This window comes from Phascolarctos cinereus, unplaced genomic scaffold (assembly GCF_003287225.1).
Source record: "Phascolarctos cinereus isolate Bilbo 61053 unplaced genomic scaffold, phaCin_HiC Scaffold_726;HRSCAF=1367, whole genome shotgun sequence".
NCBI lineage: Eukaryota > Metazoa > Chordata > Mammalia > Diprotodontia > Phascolarctidae > Phascolarctos > Phascolarctos cinereus.
The window spans coordinates 412379514-412393921 of NW_027556098.1; the positions used below are offsets into that span (position 1 = coordinate 412379514).

The 14408-nt window shown below is 47.3% G+C and overlaps 1 long non-coding RNA gene across 2 annotated transcripts in view; it reads left to right on the plus strand.

Moving 5' to 3' along the window:
- LOC110204027 (uncharacterized) overlaps window positions 1–12723 on the plus strand; it is a 48996-nt gene extending 36273 nt beyond the window's left edge. The window contains exons 3-10 of one of the 2 annotated variants that reach the window (XR_013482607.1): window positions 235–310; window positions 538–648; window positions 740–807; window positions 1407–1451; window positions 1751–1832; window positions 6355–6582; window positions 7000–7149; window positions 12416–12723. This is a non-coding gene — a long non-coding RNA (uncharacterized LOC110204027). The remainder of the gene's footprint in view (window positions 1–234; window positions 311–537; window positions 649–739; window positions 808–1406; window positions 1452–1750; window positions 1833–6354; window positions 6583–6999; window positions 7150–12415) is intronic. The other variant, XR_013482606.1, reaches the window with a different exon arrangement.
- The last annotated feature ends 1685 nt before the right edge of the window (window positions 12724–14408 follow it).

Sequence of the window (14408 nt, forward strand, 5' to 3'; positions counted from 1 at the left end):
AAGATGGATAGATGATAGAAAGACAAGTAGACAGGATAGGTACAAAGACAGACAGATAAGTACATCCATATTTGTCCTGAGTGTTTCTGCTCAGGGGTTCCTATGAATTTCCCATGTCCTTCTTTGTTCTATGCACGCCTGCTTATTTGGATGGACCCTCTTGAGTCTTCTGTAGGTGTGGGAGGTTCTGTGTGCCCACTCCCTCAGTCTCCCCATTCTCCTGCCTCCATACAGCTGACCCGAAGAGGCCTCAATGTTGCACTGGTGAGCTGAGATCTCAGCAAGTTACGTCGGGAGGCAGAGGACATTGGTGAGGGCTGCACTAGAAAGGAGGGCCATGGGAGAAAAGTGAGGCTGTTCAAGGTTCCACAGTGGGATTTGGAACCAAAAGACCCAGGTTGGACACAGCTCTGCTAGACACGGGCTGTGTGTGAACCTGAGCCAGTCAGTCCCATGTGTTCTCTGGGCCTTTCCTCATCTACATAATAAGGAGCAGCATTAAGCTTCTGTTTCTGAATTCTCTGAGTTTTCCTGCAGAGAGACTCCATGGTAAGGAAACAAGAGTCATCCAGGTGGACTTCAGTGGAGGCTTAGAGATCTATGAGACAGTTGAGAGAGGCTTGGAGGGCCTAGACATCGGCATTCTAGGTACACACCCATTCCCTCTTCCCTTCTCAGTCCTGCCCCAGAATTCCTCTCCATCCCCTTGCTCTGTGGTACTGACCTGTTTTTTTTGCAGTCAACAATGTTGGAGTAGCTCCCAAGATAATCCCCCAGAAGCTAATGGATGTGAAGAATCCAGGCAAGGTAGAGGAAGCTACATTACCCCTCCCCACCTCTGCCACCCCCACCCAACTCATGCCCTTTTCCATTTCTCTCAATTTTTCCATCTCTTCTACTCGCCTCCTTAATCCTGCCCTCTTTATGTGCCCCTTCCTTAATTACTCCATCTTACCTTCCATCTCACCACCCCCACCTCCCCAACCTTTCTAACAGGCAGAAAGTGCTTTGGAAATTTAAATCAGGTGAGAAATGTAAGCTCCCCTTGCTTTTGTGGCCATAATAATAATCAATGTTGAGAAAATGTTGCCTTCAAAATTCTGACAATTTGTTCCAATTTAAGTCTATTTATTGTCCGTGTATTTATTTACAAATGTGGTATCATTTGTTTTAATTGGGCCTTGGGTCAAGCTTGGGGGGAGGGATTTGAGTGCTTAGGGAAATTTTCCTAGAGGAGATGGATCTTGATGGGGAAGTGGGACGGAGGGGGGGGGAGCCTTGAAGGTTGAGAAAGCCTTTAATGTCTCAGCAAACTCCAACCTGAGAATTCATGGCCAGGTTGGTTTTGGGGGAAGTGAGAGACTCTGGGGCCCATGAAAAATGAAAGGTGTCCTCTGTCTTCCCAGAGTTTCACAGATGTGATGAATTGTAACATGCTGTCAATGGTTCAGGTAAGACTGAGGCAGAAGAGACAGGAAACATCATTGGCAGGGGATGGAAGGGAGTGGGATGAGGGATATGGGGAGAGTCCAGGCAGTGTGCCAAGGGTGGATCATTGGGTAAATTTAGCCTTTCCTTCTTCCGCCTCAGATGGCAGCCAGGTAGGGGCCCAGGCATCCCCTTCTCCCCATCTCTAAGGCCTGCTTCCCATCCATACAGACCTCCTTGCCTATCTCACACACACCCCCACCCCCAGACACTCATTTGTCTTTGATTCTGCCATTCTCAGTTTTCTTCTCGGATTTTGCAGGGGATGAGGAGTCATCATCAACATATCCTCTGAGGCTGGCAGACAGCCTTCCCCATTCTTGGCGTTATGTGGGACTACTAAGGTAAATGAGTCCCACATCTGAAAGAGGCCAGACCCTTTGAAGTTACCAGGAACAAGAAAGAGGTTCAGGCTTTGGGATGGAATGAACAGAACTGTGAATGGGCCATAGAGTTCCCAATCACCCAGTGCCACCCAAAGGTCCCTTGTAATCTGTTTATGAGCATTTGTGCCACCCCGTTTACCATCTGTGTGTTGAGAGCTCCCAAAGCTGCCACTGTCACTGCAATCAGCTGCAAGACCCACCATTGGGTGCCCCTGTCACACTCTGGGCCTTTATCCACCCCGAGGTTCCAGACCTTTCCTGTTGACCTCCTAAGTTGTCTTAAGCTGGAATAATGACTTCCTGTGACCTTCTGTTGGCTTTGCTGCTCCAAAATTTGATTTGAAGCAATATTTTAAAGTTCTTTGGCAGAAAATGTTGGGAAAGTTCAACTCCACCGGGGCCTGTAACTCCACTATCTTGACCACTCCCTCCTAGTTCTGGCATGCTATGCTCTAAGGCCCCTCCTGTCCCTCACACACTCTGTTCTAAAGTCCCTCCCAGCTCTGTCATTTCCTATTCCAATGTACCCCCTCCTCAGTATTCCCTGTTCTAAAGTCCCTCCAGTCTCTATCATTTCCTCCAACCAGCTCTAACATTCTATGTTCTGAGCCCTGAGCTGACCCCCCAGAGACCTCTCACTCTAGCATATCCTTTGTCCTGAGGCTCCAGAATTCCTTTGGTCAGAAGCCTTCTTGTCACCCCAGGAAAGGGAACCATGTCCAAAGGAAGAAGTGGTGGTCACAGAGTGCCAGCAGGACTGCAGCAACGACAGGTCTTGCCAAAATAACCTTATTTCCTGTTAGGGCAGATGCAGAAAACTAGCACAGATCAAGGGTATTCAATAGATAGCAGTTACCCGGATCTCACCCAGGTGTTTGATAATATATCTCATGATGTTGTGGAAAAGAGAGATGTGGGCTAGATCGCAGCTTTATTGAGGCCACTAGGGGACGGCAGAGTGCACAGAGTGCTGGGTCTGGAACTCAGAGCCTTACTAGGTATGTGACCCTGGGCAAGTCACTTAATCTCTCTTTGCCTCAGTGTCTTCACCTGTAAAGTGGGGATACTAATAGTACTTACCTCCAAGGGTTGTTTTGAGGATCAAATGAGAAAATAATTGTAAAGCACTTAGTGAAAGGAGTGAAACATAGTAAGGATAATGAAAATGCTAAGTATTGTAAGGTATTAAGTGCAGGAGTCTCAAAACACTTGAATGACCAGATACAAAGAGTTCTTCATTTATAGTTTGTTAATATCAACTTGGAAAGAAGTCTCCTGGAGTGCCAGAGGGATCTGTGCTTGGGCGTATTCTGCTAAGTGGTTTTTTTTTTAAATCGTTGACTTAGATAAAGGCAGAGATGAAATGTTTATTCAAATGCGTAGTTGACCCAAAATTGGGAGGGAAAGAACTTTGGAATGTGCATTTTTATAGTGCCCACTATGTGTTAGGCACTGTGCTGAGTACTCTAGAAAGATTATCTCAATTTGTCCTCACAACAGCCTTGGGAAGTAGTTGCAGTTATGCATATTTATAGATGAGGAAACTGAGGCAGATAGAGTTGAAGTGAGCTGGCCAGGGTCATGCAGCTAGGAAGTGTGTGAGGCTGCATTTAAAGCCAGGTCCTTCTGCCTCCAGTGTTCTCTCCAGGTTACTGCCACCCCCACCCCCACCCCAACAAGAATGGATGACAGAGCCAGGAAGTGAAGGGATCATGACAGGCTGGGTGGATGCTAATCACATGAAACTATATAGGGATGAATGTAGCTTTACATTAGATGCACAAATCCAGTTTTTTGGTTGGACAACAGTTTTTCTGAGAAAGATCTGGAGGTTTCAATGATTTGCAAGTTCAGTATCTAGTATCACTGTGATCCAGCAGCCAAAAAGCTAACTAGATCTTGGGCTCCAGTAACAAGCTGGTGAGCAGTCATATCTCTCCGTACTCTACTCTGGCAGCACCACATCAAGACTCTCACAGTCAATTGTGAGTGCTACCCTTTAGAAGAAAACTGATAGGAAAACATCCAAAGAAATGCAACCAGGATAGTGAGGGGCCTCGTTCACCAAACTGGGAAAGCTTCTTCTGAGCCTCTCAGATGCTTGGGCTCCCCACCCACACATCCCCCTTCAAAAAACCCCCCAAACCAGCCTGGCCTTGTGTTGATTTTGATGAGTTTTATTGGGAATATGGACACTAGGTGGTGCCATAGTGTACAGAGGGCTTGGTCTGGAGTCAGGAAGACATCTCCTGAGTTTAAATCTGGCCTGAGACACTAGCTGTGGGACCCTGGGCAAGTCACTTCAGCCTTTTTGCCTCAGTTTCCTCATCTGTAAAAATGAGCTGGAGAAGAAATGGTAAACTGCTTCCGTATCTTTGCCAAGAGAACCCCAAAATGAGGTCATGAAGAATTAGATAAGATTAAAAAATAACAACAAATATTTAGGGATTTATTTTCTCTTCTAGATTGAATATAAGCTCCTTGAGCCTGTGTGAGCAGTAGCAAGAAGGCCAATCCCACTGGTTTCTAGTATGTGTGGCATAGATAGGAGACTACATAGTGCAGTGGGTAGAGTGCTGTACCCAGAGTCAGAGAAACCTGGGCAAGAACATGGGCAAGTAATAGGCTGTTGAATTGTTTCAGTTGTGGCCAACTCTTTGTGACCTCATGTGGAGGGGTCCCTCTGGCAGGGAAGGCTTCCTAGAAGAGTCGGGGTGGGAAGGGGCTAGCCAATCTGATCCAGAAGCATTGTGTAAAAGCTGAGAGAGGTCAAAGAGCCCTGGGGGCCAGGGTGTTCAGGAAAGACTTCTAGAAAGGAGAAATCTGACCCAGACTTTGAATGACACAGGAAATTGTCAAGGTCAGTGGAAAAATTCCTATATTGCTTCGGGAACCATAGGGTGGCTAAGTGGAGCACTGTGGTGCCTGGAGTCAGGAAGTTCCATTTTCCTAAATTCAAATCTGGCCTCAGACACTTACTAGCTATGTAACCCTGGGTAAGTTACTTAACCCTATTTGCCTCAGTTGCCTTATCTGTAAAATGAATTGGAGAAGGAAATGGCAAATCACTAAAGTGTCTTTGCCATTTTGCGGCTAAGTTTTGTCAATCGGTCATTTTAGTAGTGTCTCACTCTTTGTGACCAAGGGGGTGAAGATGAGTCTGAGGTGACTGAAATGACTGAATTAGAAAGTTTGGGAACTATGCCCTGAAGAGAGGCCAATCTTAGGCTGTGCCACAGTTTAGGCGGAAAATTGATGAGCTGGAGAAGATGCTGATGAAAACCAGCAGGACCTTGAATCTGGTCTGATACAAACTCCTCTCTTTGGTGTTTCAAACCTTCATAACCAGGCTTGCAACTCCCTTCCCAGCATTGTTACTCATGAGCACAGCAGGATCAGAAATGGAGAGCTGGAATAGCCCTCTCAGACGCCATCCCTCAGTTCACATGTGAGGAAACTGAGACCCACAGAACAGAAGTAACTCACCCATGATCATTCAGCTAGTAGCAAGTAGTATGGGTGGGATTTAATCATTGCTCTAAACTGGGAGGGGCCTCAGAGATCATTTAGTCCAACTGTCCTCACTTTACAGATGAGAAAACTGAGGCTTGGGGAGCTTAAGTGACTTACCCATGGTCACACAAGTGGTAAGTTTCAGTAATAGCATTTGAGGTCAGCCTGAATCCAGCCCGCTTCCCACTGGACTATGTGGTCCCCTATCTGTACTATGCATGCTAGAGCCCAGCAGAATTGACTTTGCTGCTGATGCCCACATAGCATACTGTACTCCCCCACTCCACCCGCCACCCCTGACTCTATTTCTGTCCTGCTCTCCCTACTCACCTCCAGCTTTTAGAATCTCCAGCTTCCTCCAAAGCTCAGCTCAATTGCCACTGTCTACATGAGGCGTTCCTGATCATTCACACTGCCCCAAGTGATTCACCTATCAATTACTTGGTATTAAATAAACAATAGTTAGTAGTATTTGAATAAGGCTTGAAGGTTTGCAATGTATTTACAAATATCCCGTTTGATCCTCCCCAAAACCTTGAGAGGTGTGTACTCTTTTTACGCCCATTTATAGATGTGGAATTTGAGGCCAACAGAGACAGAGGTTAAGTGACTTGCCCAGGGTCACACAGCCACTGCATGTCTAAGGCAGGATTTGCACTCAGATTTTCTTGAAGCCAGATCCAGCACTCTATCATTGGGCCACTAGCTGTATATGTTTGATATGTATGCATATGGACACATGTTTCTCAGGATAGAATGGAAGCCTCTGGAGGGCAGGGATTGCTTTGGTTGTTTTTGTTTTGTTTTGTTTGGCTTTCTGTTTTTATTTTATCTCTAGTGCCTAGAAGAACCCCTGCAGAGAGTGGGCTGTTAAATACTTCTTAGCTGTTTGGTTGATCTATAGAACCAGGCATATTTAGCCCAGAGAAGAAAAGGCTTCATGTAGTACTTTTGAACTCTCTTCCAGGACTTGGAAGAATGTCATGTAGACAAGAACCACTCTTGTTCTCGTTGAACCCAGAGGGCAGAACCAGGAGCAATGAGGTGCCCAGGGCAGAACAAGGGTCCTGTCAATGAGAGCTGCCCCAGAGTGGAAGCTGCCTGGGGAGGTAGTGAGCATCCCATCCTGGGAGGTCTAACAGCAGAAGCTGGAGGATGACATCTCATTGAGGATGTAGGGAAGACTCCTCTTCAGGTATGGGTTCCACTAACTATACTCTGGGTGTCTTCCGATGCTAAAATTCTGTGAGTCACCCTCTCTCACTGCTAGGCCTTTATGAATAGCTTCTCTCGGGCTGTGGCCTTGGAATACCAGTCCTCTGGAGTTATCATACAGGTTTGGGTGTGGGTGTCAGTGTGAATGTGCTTGTGTGATTGTTAGGGCCTGAAGAGATGGATGGGAAAGTCTGTGAGGAGCTCAGAGATGGGGGAGAGCTTGGGAAGAGGGCAAGGGGGCCAAGGTAAGTGGGATTGGTGAGAGGCAGTAGGTTTGGTGAGGTAGCAGGAGGGTGGAGGCAAAGATGGGTGACCAGCTAAAGGGGAGGAAGCTTTTGGGAAGTGGGTAGAGTGAGAGCTATGACCCTTCCATCTAGTCATCAACTTCTTTCTCCAGACTCTTACTCCTCTGGTAGTTTCCTGCAACATGAGCCAGATGCCACCCATAAAATGCTTGGTGAAGTCTTCAGATGACTTTGTCAGAGAAGCCTTGGATACCGTAGGCGTCTCTAACTTCACCTGGGGGTGTCTCCTACACTCTGTCCACGTAAGTGACTGGGGTGCCCATTGGGTTGAACTAATAGGGAAGGTGTCCAGACCAACTCCTGGCTTGAGGGCATGGCTAAGGAGGGAAGGAAGGATACTCTTACACGGCAGGAACTCTGCCAATCCCTTTACAAAGATCTCATATGATCCTCACAACAACACTGCCAATATAGGTGCTATTATTATCCTCATTTTCCCATTGAGGAAACTGAGTCAGACAGATGTTCAGTGACTTGTGTGGGGTCACACAGGCTGGATTTGAACTCAGGTATTCCAGACTCCAGGTTCAGTGCTCTAGCCATTATACCCTACGTGCACAGAGCTAGGTAGAATGTGGATCTTTGGGGTGTGTGGGTGTGTGTATTGGAGTGAGGGGGGATAATGGGTTTTTCTGAGGAAGAGCAATGGGGTTGTGGAAAGAATGGGAGGCATGAATGAAGTCAGATGTCTGCCCCAGGTGTAGTGTGATGGAGAGAACATTGGATTAGGATTCAAAAGACCTGGGCTGAAATCCTAGCCTTGCCATGTACTGGGCCCTCATCAGTCACCTTACCCAGGGTTTGCCTGGTCCGTAGGAAAGAGTACTGGATTAGGAAATTCCAGTCCTGCCTGTGAGGGCTTGAGGAAGGCACTGAATATCTCTGAGACTCAGATTCCTCATCTGTACAATGAGGTGGATGTCTCAGGGACCTCCCTTCCAGCTCTAAATCTGTGATTCTAAGACCTAAATCTCCAGAATTCAGTTTTTTTTCCACTTGTGAACTGAGAGTGGCTGTGATCAGGTGATCTCCATGGTCCCTCACAGCTCTGAGTCCTCCTTTTGGAGAAGATGAGCTCCTGGACCTGTGATTTCATAGGAGGTAGGGAACTCCTGGTGAGGACACTCCCTCTCCCAATGCAGCTTGTCTGCAGTCTAGAGTTGTTCAGTTGTCTGGGGCACTGAGAGGGTGCCACAGTCTGTCAGTATCAATGCTGGCCCATTGGCACCTTAGCTTCTCAGCCACATAGCTTTTGGAGGGCTGAGATATTCTGAGAAAGTCATCAGAGCAACCCCCCTCCTCCCTGTATCTCATACTGAGTCTTCAGGCCTTGAAGGAAATGCCTCCCACCTGATTTACAGATTGGAACCCATTCCCAGGTGCCAGTTGTCATACTGCTAGATAGGTCAATGGGAACTCACTTATCCAAAGCCCATCTGACCAATGCCCAAGACCTTGCCTTTATCTGGGGGGCGGGCTACTTTAGTTATAGGGCACATGACTCTCTAGAACTCGGTTGTCAGGAACCCAGCCAGTTCTATAAAATTCAACGATGCAGGATGTAGTTACCTAGAACCCACTGTGGGTAAACTTTGATGTTTAGGGCTCTTATCAACAGCCTAGAGTGCAGGTATCTGGAACTTGGTGGCTACAAGTCAACTCAGAAGAACTCTGTCCTTCCATATTGAGGTCACTGGTCCTTAGTTATTTGATATGTTGTTCTCTAGAAGTCGTTGGTCTAGAACAAAATCAAGAATGTCACAAGATCCCCAAAAAGAAACACCCTAGCTCCAAAATGTGTGCATGTGCATGCAAGCTTCTTCATCTTCTTCAAGAAGAACCCACTGGGTATTTACTCTAAACCTATTGGCTCTTATTCAACACAAAATTCTTATAACCTTGGTGCTCTGGTACTCTAAGTCCAAAGAAGATTAGAATTAGCAGATTGGCGATGCATGGACCACCTTCCCCCGATCCCCAGAAGGGGATGAACTCAGAGTGCATGACAAGATGTAAGGTTTAGGACATGGCTAGTGTGGGATTTTTCTCCACTTGAGTAGGCATACTGATTGTAAGGGCATTTTTTCCTCCCTTTTTAAACAGGAAAAGTGGGAAGGAGAGTTAATAGATTTAATTCAATTTTTTAAAAAAGGTTGGAATGATACATGGAGTTAACTAGAGAAGGGCAGGGTGACTGATGGAATTAAGTGATTGGAGCAAAAGACAGAAATACAAAAGGCAACAATAAGGTTGGTTCCTGAATGCTGACTTCTTAGAGATTAGGACATTAGATAAATGGGCTCTGGATAGGTGAGTTCCCATGGATATATCTAATATTAGGATGATGAACTGACTGCTAAGGAGTTTATGACTTGGTCTAGAGTTTGCCCAAGGAAGCAGAGAAATGGGTGAGCTTATTTTTTTTAAAAAGGAAATTGGGGTTAAGTGACTTGTTCAGGGTGACACAACTAGTAAGATCTGGAGTCACATTTGAACTCAGGTCCTCCTGACTCCACTGTCTATGTTCTCTTCACTGTGCCACCTAGCTGCCCCAGTGAGCCAGTTTAGAAAAGTTTACCAAATGTTGTTTTTATTTTTAAAGGAAACATATTTTTTTTATCATATACTCATAGACTATAGTTCTGGCAAGTATCTGCATGACCATTTTGAATGCAGTTGCTTCATTTTACAGAATATGAAGCTGAAACCCAGAAAGGGTATGAGTCAGCCATGTAATGGGGTTCCCAAAAAAGCTGATATTGAACCATGTAAAGTGGGGCAGTAGCTTCCAGGTACAAGGAGGTGGTAGTCCCAAATACTTCATGAGGAGGCCTGTGTTCAGTCCTGGGCACTATGGTTTAAGAAGGACATTAATGGGATGGAAAATTTCCAGTGGTGGGAAACCAGGACGATGAAGGGCTTCGCATGCAGATTTTACCATCAGCTGAGGGAACTGGTGGTACAGAATCTGGAGGAGACACAAGAGGATCATGATGGCTGTTTTGCAGTACTTGCATGTAGGGAGGGAATTAGCTATGTTCTTTGGCCTCAGAGGGCAGACCTGGGAGCAGAGGGGCTGGCGGTGGGGTGGGGCAAGGAGAAGAAGGGACTGAAAAGTGGCCAGTTTTGGCTTGAAATCAAGACAAACTTCCTGAGGATAAGAGCCATCCCAAAGGTCAACGGGTTGCCTTGAGAGGCGAGTTCCCCTTCCTTGGAAGTCTTGAGGCTGAGGCTGGAGAAGCATGTGCTGTGTCTTCTAGTGAAGATTCTGTTCCTGTATGGGATGGATTCAATGGCCTCCTGGGTAGACTAGAACCCTCGGGCCGTCTGACTCTTTCCCCTTCACAGAACTGTGCACCCGAGTCCCAGGGTTCTCGAGCACATAGGCTGAATTCTACTCATCCTGTACCTGCTGTGTGCAAAGCCTTGAAGTGAACAGACTGTACTCTACAGCATGTCAGATAATACCAAAGCGTTAGAAACAGTAGGGATATAATTTATACAATGTTAAATGAGGTTGATACTGTATATGCCAAAGGCTGCCTCCCAGACAGGTATTTGTTAGCAACATGAAGATTAGAACACAAGGTAACCTTTCTTAATTCATACATCATAGATACATGGGGGCCGCTAGGTGGAGCTGCGTGGGGTAGATCTCTGGGACTGGAGTCGGAAAGACTCATCTTTCTGAGTTCAAATTCAGCCTCAGACTCTTTCTAGGTTTGTGATTCTGCGCAAGTCATTTAACCCTGTTTGCCTCCGTTTCCTCATCTGGAGAAGGAAATGGCAAACCCCAAATGGGGTTACGATTTGGACACAATTGGAGAACAAATGAATAGATGAGAGGAAGGGGAGGAAGCATTTCTATAACATCCACTATGTGCTAAGTGCTTTACAAATATCTCATTTGATTCTCACGCCAACCCTGGGACGGAGGTGCTATTATTATCCGCATTTTACAGTTGGGGAAACTCTGGCAGATTGAGGTTAAGTGACTTGCCCAGGGTTCCGTAGTTAGTAAGTGTTTGAGACCAGATTTGATTTCAGGTCTTCCTTCCTTCCTTCCTTCCTTCCTTCCTTCCTTCCTTCCTTCCTTCCTTCCTTCCTTCCTTCCTTCCTTCCTTCCTTCCTGTATTTCTTTCTGTCTCTCTCTCTCTCTCTCTCTCTTTCTTCCTTCCTTCCTTCCTTCCTTCCTTCCTTCCTTCCTTCCTTCCTTCCTTCCTTTCTTCCTTCCTTCCTTCCTTCCTTTTCTTTCTTTCTTTCTTTCTTTCTTCTTTCTTTCTTTCTTTCTTTCTTTCTTTCTTTCTTTCTTTCTTTCTTTCTTTCTGTCTTGCTTTCTTTCTTTCTTTCTTTCTGTCTTGCTTTCTTTCTTTCTTTCTTTCTGTCTTGCTTTCTTTCTGTCTTTCCTTCTCTCTCTCTCTCTCTCTCTCTCTCTCTCTCTCTCTGTCTCTCTCTCTGTCTCTCTCTCTTTCTTTCTTTCTTTCTTTCTTTCTTTCTTTCTTTCTTTCTTTCTTTCTTTCTTTCTTTCCTTCTATCTTTTTAAGGCACTTGGGGTTAATCGACTTCCCCACGGTCACACAACGTAAGTGTCAAGTGTTTGGTCTCAGACCAGATTTGAACTCAGGTCCTTTTGATTTCAGACACTGTGCCACCTAGCTGCCCTAAATTCAGGTCTTTCTAACTCCAAGCCCAGCACTCTATGCACTGCATTACCAGCTGCCTCATCCTCAGCATTCTCTGCCCCCTGAGGCTCCACCTTCTCATCAATTGGTTCCTTCCACAACTTCCATTGTAAGGGGAAGGCCTAGGCAAGAGTTATTTTCAGCCCTCTCCAGGCTGCACTGCAGTCATCTGCATAGAACTTCCCCTACCTTTTCTCTTCCCCTTCTTTAGCTTCTTTTTAGCACTCCATTAGAAGCAAAGCTTCTTGAGCTAGGGATTGTCTTTGTTTCTGCTTGTATTTGTGTTTCCAGCACTTAGCACAATACCTGGCACATAGTAAGGTCTTAATAAATGCTTACTGGCTGACTAGCAGTATAATGTATAGCAGTCATGTGGAAGAATCTTGGACTATCAGAGGTGGAAGGAACACCTGAGAATAGAGAATATCAGAAGTATAAGGGACCTTAGAACAGAGAATGCAAGAGCTGGGAGGGACTTTGAACATGGAATGTGAGAGCTGGGACGGCTCTTAGAACAGGGAATGTGAGAGTTGAGAGGGCCTTAGAGATCATGTAGTCTAGAGATATCAGAACTCCTGGACAGAAAAACACCAAAATGCTCCCCAGACCACCTTAAAATGTAATTGGGAAATACTTATGAAGGTAAATACAACTGTGCTCCACGGCTAATGTTCCTAAGTCAGCAGTCATCTGCTGGGCTCTGTTTCTCCTGGAGGTGTCTGAGGAGGCCTTGAGGGGGCAGTGCCCCAGGCCCCAGTGCTCTGGGCCTGGGAGCCAGGCTGAGGCCAGGCTGCCTCCTGACCACTGTGCTCCCTCCTTTCCTCAGGGTTTGTTGCTATGGCCCCTGAACTCCAACTTCAAATTCATCATCCCGACTCTGATGTTCTTCTACTCTCTGTTCAATGCATCCAGAAGATCCTGAAGAAGTTGTGGGAAGGAGGGGGGCTCAATTGGAGGCCCTTTGTCGGGGGAGGGGTGATGACTGCTGCTGGTGGTGGGAAGAGGGGGGCAAACAGAGGGGTTTCCTCTGCTTGGCTCATCCCTCTGTCCTGCTTTCTAGGGTCCCTTTGAGGAGAAACCCTAGCCCTGAGAAGCTGTAGCTGTAACTTGTTATAATAAATTGTTTTCCCTTTAGCCAGCTATCTGTCTTATCAATAGCTGCATGTCCCAGCACACTCACTGCCATCCTGGTGCCACCGCAGCCCACACTCGCGCTGGGAGTCCCGGGACTGAACCCCACCTCCACCCCTCAACACTCGCAGGTCTGCTGAGTGGGGCCCAGGAGAGGCAGCCTGACCTCTGTTGCCTATGGACAGCCCTCCAGATACTGAAGGCATCCCAGAGAGCAGAAAGGGCAGGGGTGATGGGGGAGATGCAGGAGGATGCCTCCTCTCCTCCTTCTCCTCCTCCTCCTCCTCCTCCCTCCCTCCCTCCCTCCCTGCCAGCTCCCCACTCTTAGAAGTTGTCACAGACTCCAGGCTAGGGTGGAGGGGAGTTCATACACTGTGAAATTTACAGGCCCCAGGAATTCTGGTTCCCGTCTGGAGCTCAATCCCTTTTTTGCTCTGTAACCCTGGCCAAGTGACTTTCTGTTCCTAGTCTCATTTTCCCTTCTGTAAAATTAGGTGGGAGGGGATGGATTGTGATGAATTTCCCAAATTCCTTGCCAGCCCCTGGGACCAGTCCTCTTATAGTCTTTCTTAAGTCTGACATTCCAGGTCTTGGGTTCAAGCTGGGCCATTGCCCTCCACATGTGCCACTTTCATTTTTCCAATGGCATGGAAGCCAAGGCTCAGAGAGGGGAATGCATTTGACTAAAGTCACTCAGCAAACCCACCCAGGGAGGGGCAGAGGCAGGAAAGGTCTCAAGGCTCTCTGCCTTAGAACAAGCAGAGCGCCTTCGCCTCCTGCCACCCCCCCCCCATGCATGTCACAGCCCTCTCCCCCTGTACCCCTCCCCCCTGCACTTCCCCCACCACCACAGCTCCCTCCCCTCACCCCCCTCTGAACACCTCTAGCTGGAAGCTGGGAGGGGTGGCTCCTAGAGGGCAGAATTCGGCCCTCCCTCTTGGCTGCCTTTAGCTATCTCCCTTCCCCCTCCCCTTGAGGAAGAAAAACAAGGAAAGAAATCAAATTTCTGTCTCCTTCCCAGGGCCTCTGGGGACCCAGCAGGGAGTCACCAAATCCCGGAGTGTCAGGGCAGGAAGGGATCGCAAAGGTCGCCTGGCCAAATACTCTAGACAGATGGGGAAACGGAGACCAAGGGAAGGAGTCGGACCTAGGCCAGGGTCTTATAGTGAGGCAGAGTAGGGGGCAGGGCCCAAGTTCCCACTCCTAGCTCCGGGGCCAAGGGAGCTTGCCCACTTACCCAAGGCCAGAGACTGGGAAGAAGAGATTGGAGAAGGCCCTGCCTTCCCTCCATTGTCTGTAGGACTCCCTGAAACTCCCAGGATGGCGAGGATTGGCCCTGGAAGGCTTCTTAGAAGCAGCCAGTGTGGCAGCTCAGGTGTGGCAGGGTGTGTGAGGAGTTCAGCTGAGACCAGATGCCCCTTTTCACAAGCACCGAGTTCAAATCCTGCTTCTAACACTGATTAACTTTGTGACCTTGGACAACTCCCTAAGGGGACTGGTTTTCTTTATCAGTAAAAGGGCGTTGGCCATCTGGCCTCTGAGATCCCTTTCAGCTCTAAATCTTATCCTATAAACTCCTAGATATCTGAAACCTTTGAGGGAAGGAGAGGAGTAAGAGGGGAACCACTTCATTTCCTCTTCCCTAGACTGTTCCCTTCTCCTGGTATAGGATGTAAATGAGGTTCCTT